This window comes from Phyllobates terribilis, unplaced genomic scaffold (genome assembly GCF_046119375.1).
Source record: "Phyllobates terribilis strain yellow unplaced genomic scaffold, ASM4611937v1 Scaffold_1281__1_contigs__length_335605, whole genome shotgun sequence".
Classification (NCBI taxonomy): domain Eukaryota; kingdom Metazoa; phylum Chordata; class Amphibia; order Anura; family Dendrobatidae; genus Phyllobates; species Phyllobates terribilis.
Window position 1 is genome coordinate 60001 of NW_027364041.1, and position 6646 is coordinate 66646.

The following is a 6646-nucleotide window of genomic DNA, read 5'->3' on the forward strand; positions in this document are numbered from 1 at the left end:
ACACTGTACAGGAATACTGCTATCATCCTGTGTATATATACAGGGGGGATAGATATATATATATATACACTGTACAGGAACACTGCTATCATCCTGTGTATATATACAGGGGGGGATATATATATATACACTGTACAGGAACACTGCTATCATCCTATGTATATATACAGGGGGGATATATATATATACACACTGTACAGGAACACTGCTATCATCCTGTGTATATATACAGGGGGAATATATATATATATTATATATATATATATACACTGTACAGGAACACTGCTATCATCCTGTGTATATATACAGTGTACAGGAACACTGCTATCATCCTGTGTATATATACAGGGGGGATATATATATATATACACACTGTACAGGAACACTGCTATCATTCTGTGTATATATACAGGGGGGGGGGGATATATATATACACTGTACAGGAATACTGCTATCATCCTGTGTATATATACAGGGGGGATATATATATATATATACACTGTACAGGAACACTGCTATCATCCTGTGTATATATACAGGGGGGGGGGGATATATATATATACACTGTACAGGAACACTGCTATCATCCTGTGTATATATACAGGGGGGATATATATATATATATATTCTGTACAGGAACACTGGTATCATCCTGTGTATATATACAGGGGGGATATATATATATATATACACTGTACAGGAACACTGCTATCATCCTGTGTATATATACAGGGGGATATATATATATATATATATATATATATATATATATATACAGTGTACAGGAACACTGCTATCATCCTGTGTATATATACAGGGGGGATATATATATATATATATACACACTGTACAGGAACACTGCTATCATCCTGTGTATATATACAGGGGGGGGGATATATATATATATATATATATACACACTGTACAGGAACACTGCTATCATCCTGTGTATATATACAGGGGGGGGGGGGGATATATATATATATACACTGTACAGGAACACTGCTATCATCCTGTGTATATATACAGGGGGGATATATATATACTGTACAGGAACACTGGTATCATCCTGTGTATATATACAGGGGGGGGGATATATATATATACACTGTACAGGAACACTGCTATCATCCTGTGTATATATACAGGGGGGATATATATATATATATACACTGTACAGGAACACTGCTATCATCCTGTGTATATATACAGGGGGGATATATATATATACACTGTACAGGAACACTGCTATCATCCTGTGTATATATACAGGGGGGATATATATATATATATATACACTGTACAGGAACACTGCTATCATCCTGTGTATATATACAGGGGGGGATATATATATATATATACACTGTACAGGAACACTGCTATCATCCTGTGTATATATACAGGGGGATATATATATACACTGTACAGGAACACTGCTATCATCCTGTGTATATATACAGGGGGGATATATATATATACACTGTACAGGAACACTGCTATCATCCTGTGTATATATACAGGGGGGGGGGATATATATATATATACACTGTACAGGAACACTGCTATCATCCTATATATATATATATATATATATATATATATATATATATATATATATATATATATATATATATATATATACACACTGTACAGGAACACTGCTATCATCCTATCTATCTATCTATCTATCTATATAATTCTACACCTTTTCTTAGATGATTATTTCCTTTGTGTATTTTGGAATAACATAAAAAAACAGAAAAAAAGGCAAATTGGAGATAATTTCACACAGACCCCAACAATGGTCCGGAGAGACTTTTTTGCCCCCTCTGGAATAAATCCCTGCGATCAGTCGCTTCCTATAATCATCGGCTTCTTCTTGCTCAGCCGGGATCTTGGACTCTTCTTACAAACGGCTCCAGGTCTCATATGTGAAGACGTCTTCTCCCAACAGCCATTGTAAGATCTCTCCACAGGTGTCAATGGGATTTACATCCGGACTCGTTTCTGCCTCTTCACATCTCTCCAGCGCTTTGTTTCCATCCATTTCTGGGGGCTTGAAGTATGTTTGGGGTCATTGTCCTGCTGGAAGACCCATGACCTAGGACGCACACCCAGCTTTCTGACATTGCCACCCAAAATGCACACAGTCAAGGCCCTCAGTGCCCGAGGCAGCAAAACAACCCAAAAACATCTGAACCTCCACCATATCTGACTGTAGGTAGTGCATTCTTTCCTTTTGTAGGACTCATGCCGTTTTCAGTTAACAGTAGAATGATGTGCTTTACCAAAAAGCTATCTTGGCTTCATCTGTCCATTAGACTCTTTCCCAAGATTTTGGCTCACTCATGTACATTTTAGCATACTGCAGTCTAGCATTTTTATGTCTGTGTGAGCAGTGGGGTCCTCCTAGGTCTCCTATCATCGCATTTATTAATTTTTCTCTTCCGTCTACGTCCAGGGAGATTAGCTACAGTGCCATGGGTTGTAAACTTCTTGTTTAGGTTAAGTTTTGTGGACAAAAGAACAGCAAGATAACTGGAGATGGACTTGTAACTGTGAGACTGTTGATATTGGTCAACAATTTTGGTTCTTAAGTCCTCAGACCGTTCTTTTCTCCTCTTTGGGTTCTCCATGCTTAGTGTGGCACACACAGACACACTGCAAAGTTTGGATCAATTTCTCCCCTTATCATCTGGTTTCAGGTGTGACCATTTTTGGGGTTTTGTGTAAAATTGTCTAATTTGAATTTTTTTTCTATTTTTGTGTTGTTCCAATACACACAAAGGAAATAAAAGTGTATAACAAAATGTGTGGAATTGCAATAATTTTCTGAGAGAAATACTTCATTTTGTGGAACAATTTCCAGGGTGCCTTGATACTAAGGCACCTCAAAACTGTCCAATTTATATTTACAATATTTAGTAAACCTCGTATCATTTCCTTTACACGTCACAAATACTTGTTACTTTCTGTATCACATAAAATCCCAATAAAATACACTTAAGTTTATGGTGTAACGTGAAAAAATGTGGAGAAGTTCACGGGGTATGAAGAATTTTTCAAGGCACTGTATATACACTACGCACAGTACAGCTGCTTTACCTTATTTTCTTGATCATTCTCTTTATTTCTCGACTCCAGAGACTGCAGCAGAGATTTTGCCTTCTTGATTTCTGCCTGAAGGAGAACATCCTGGTCATAGTGCCGTCTGTCAACCACTCAGAGCTCCTACGTGGCCTCAGGTGCAACACTCCAAGCTGCCGCCTCCACCACTGCTGCCAATACCTGGCTCCTTCCTTCAATCACAAATTGTTCCCTCCCCGCCACAAACACTGTCGCCACCTGCCTTCTCCCGTCACATCTACTGCTGACGGATTCCTCTTACTACATCCATATTACCATCTCCCTCCACTTTGCTCCTCTCTATACTTTCACTGCCGCTTCATTACTCGGCATCCACTTCTGCCACGTCTCCTCTCCACCACCACCTCACCAATCCCACCACCTCTCCCTTCCTGCCACCTCTTCACCTATCCCACCACCTCTCCCCTCCCGCTACCTCCACTGCCGCCATCTCTCCCTTCAAGCCACCTCTCCTCTCCACCACGTCTCCCCTCAAGCCACCTCCACTGCCACCATCTCTCCCCTCCCTCCACCCTCACCTCTCCCTTCCCGCCACCTCTCTTCCCACCACCTCCACTGCTGCCACCTTTTCCCACCATCTCTACTGCCATCACCTCTCTCTTCCCTCCAACACCGCTCCCACCTTCACCTCTCTCTTCCCGCCACCTTCACTGCTGCCAACCCTCTCCTCCAACCACATCTCTCCTCCCGCCACCTCTCCTTCTGCCACCTCCACCTCTCACCATGCCTCTCCTCCCGCCACCTCCACTGCCACGAACCTTCTCCTCTCTCCTTCCGCCACCTCTCTTCCCGCCACCAGCTCTATCCTCCCGCCAGCTCTCTCCTCCTTCCACCTCCTCTGCCGCCACCTCTACCCGCCAACCCTCTCCTACCGCCACCTCCACTGCCGCCAACCCTCTCCTCCTGCCACCCCCACCTCTCTCCTCCCGCCACCCCCACCTCCGCCAACCATCTTCTACTGCCAACTCCACTGCCGCCACTTCTCTCCTGAAATCTCCACCTCTCTCCTCTCGACAACCCTCTCCTCCCGCCACCTTTCTCCTCCCGCCACCACCACTGCTGTCATCTTTCTATTTTCCAGGTTCTGACACTTACATGAGATGCCAGTAATCGGCTGGGGTCCAAGACTTCGTGCCAGTGGGCATGTCTCTGCAAAAATGACTGAATAATAGAGCAGACATCAGTGGTCACAAAACAGCGTCAGAAAGCAAGAAAACACCAGAGAATTAGAAAAAATAAAAAAACATAAAACTTTACGATTTAGAAGCTGCAATTTCCAAAGACGGACAAGAGCCGTCACATAATGTGGAGGTGGCGATCGGAGAGGTGTAATGTGGGGGAGGTGAGGTGTAATGTGGGGGAGGTGAGGTGTAATGTGGGGGAGGTGAGGTGTAATGTGGGGGAGGTGAGGTGTAATGTGGGGGAGGGGATCGGTGAGGTGTAATGTGAGGGAGGGGAGGTGTAATGTGGGGGAGGGGAGGCGTAATGTGGGGGAGGGGAGGCGTAATGTGGGGGAGGGGAGGCGTAATGTGGGGGAGGGGAGGCGAAATGTGGGGGAGGGGAGGCGAAATGTGGGGGAGGGGAGGCGAAATGTGGGGGAGGGGAGGCGTAATGTGGGGGAGGGGAGGCGTAATGTGGGGGAGGGGAGGCGAAATGTGGGGCAGGGGAGGCGTAATGTGGGGGAGGGGAGGCGTAATGTGGGGGAGGTGAGGCGTAATGTGGGGGAGGTGAGGCGTAATGTGGGGGAGGGGAGGCGTAATGTGGGGGAGGGGAGGCGTAATGTGGGGGAGGGGAGGCGTAATGTGGGGGAGGGGAGGCGTAATGTGGGGGAGGGGAGGCGTAATGTGGGGGAGGGGAGGCGTAATAAGGGGGAGGGGAGGCGTAATGTGGGGGAGGGGAGGCGTAATGTGGGGGAGGGGAGGCGTAATGTGGGGGAGGTGAGGCGTAATGTGGGGGAGGTGAGGCGTAATGTGGGGGAGGTGAGGCGTAATGTGGGGGAGGTGAGGCGTAATGTGGGGGAGGTGAGGCGTAATGTGGGGGAGGTGAGGCGTAATGTGGGGGAGGTGAGGCGTAATGTGGGGGAGGTGAGGCGTAATGTGGGGGAGGTGAGGCGTAATGTGGGGGAGGTGAGGCGTAATGTGGAGGAGGTGAGGCGTAATGTGGGGGAGGTGAGGCGTAATGTGGGGGAGGTGAGGCGTAATGTGGGGGAGGTGAGGCGTAATGTGGAGGAGGTGAGGTGTAATGTGGAGGAGGTGAGGTGTAATGTGGGGGAGGTGAGGTGTAATGTGGGGGAGGTGAGGTGTAATGTGGGGGAGGTGAGGTGTAATGTGGGGGAGGTGAGGTGTAATGTGGGGGAGGTGAGGTGTAATGTGGGGGAGGTGAGGTGTAATGTGGAGGAGGTGAGGTGTAATGTGGGGGAGGTGAGGTGTAATGTGGGGGAGGTGAGGTGTAATGTGGGGGAGGTGAGGTGTAATGTGGGGGAGGTGAGGGTAATGTGGGGGAGGTGAGGCGTAATGTGGGGGAGGTGAGGCGTAATGTGGGGGAGGTGAGGCGTAATGTGGGGGAGGTGAGGCGTAATGTGGGGGAGGTGAGGCGTAATGTGGGGGAGGTGAGGCGTAATGTGGAGGAGGTGAGGCGTAATGTGGAGGAGGTGAGGTGTAATGTGGAGGAGGTGAGGTGTAATGTGGGGGAGGTGAGGTGTAATGTGGAGGAGGTGAGGTGTAATGTGGAGGAGGTGAGGTGTAATGTGGGGGAGGTGAGGTGTAATGTGGAGGAGGTGAGGTGTAATGTGGAGGAGGTGAGGTGTAATGTGGAGGAGGTGAGGTGTAATGTGGGGGAGGTGAGGTGTAATGTGGGGGAGGTGAGGCGTAATGTGGGGGAGGTGAGGTGTAATGTGGAGGAGGTGAGGTGTAATGTGGAGGAGGTGAGGTGTAATGTGGAGGAGGTGAGGTGTAATGTGGAGGAGGTGAGGTGTAATGTGGGGGAGGTGAGGTGTAATGTGGGGGAGGTGAGGCGTAATGTGGGGGAGGTGAGGTGTAATGTGGAGGAGGTGAGGTGTAATGTGGGGGAGGTGAGGTGTAATCACAATCACCTCATCGTCGTCTCTCTGTAACCAGGGCGCCGCCATGATGAGCGCAGCAAGATAAGGGAACGTCCGGAAACAAAGTCTCTAAACAAAGGTTCCTAATCCCAATCACCATGTTACTTATCTCACCCATTAAAATAAGAGCTGCAGGCGATCCTCCAGGTGATGATGGGGGTTGTATGTACCAGGGCTGGATGATGATGGGGGCTGCAGGCGATCCTCCAGGTGATGATGGGGGTTGTATGTACCAGGGCTGGATGATGATGGGAGCTGCAGGCGATCCTCCAGGTCATGATGGGGGTTGTATGTACCAGGGCTGGATGATGATGGGGGCTGCAGGCGATCCTCCCGGTGATGATGGGGGTTGTATGTACCAGGGCTGGATGATGATGGGAGCTGCAGGCGATCCTCCCG

At 48.0% G+C, this 6646-nt stretch overlaps 1 long non-coding RNA gene across 1 annotated transcript; it reads right to left on the bottom strand.

Moving 5' to 3' along the window:
• Window positions 1-3079: 3079 nt before the first annotated feature.
• Window positions 3080-6338, bottom strand: LOC141244070 (uncharacterized). Its single transcript, XR_012308059.1, has 3 exons — window positions 6239-6338; window positions 4243-4308; window positions 3080-3180 (listed from the first exon to the last, which is right to left on the bottom strand). It is a non-coding gene; the product is annotated as an uncharacterized lncRNA (long non-coding RNA).
• Between the last annotated feature and the right edge of the window lie 308 nt (window positions 6339-6646).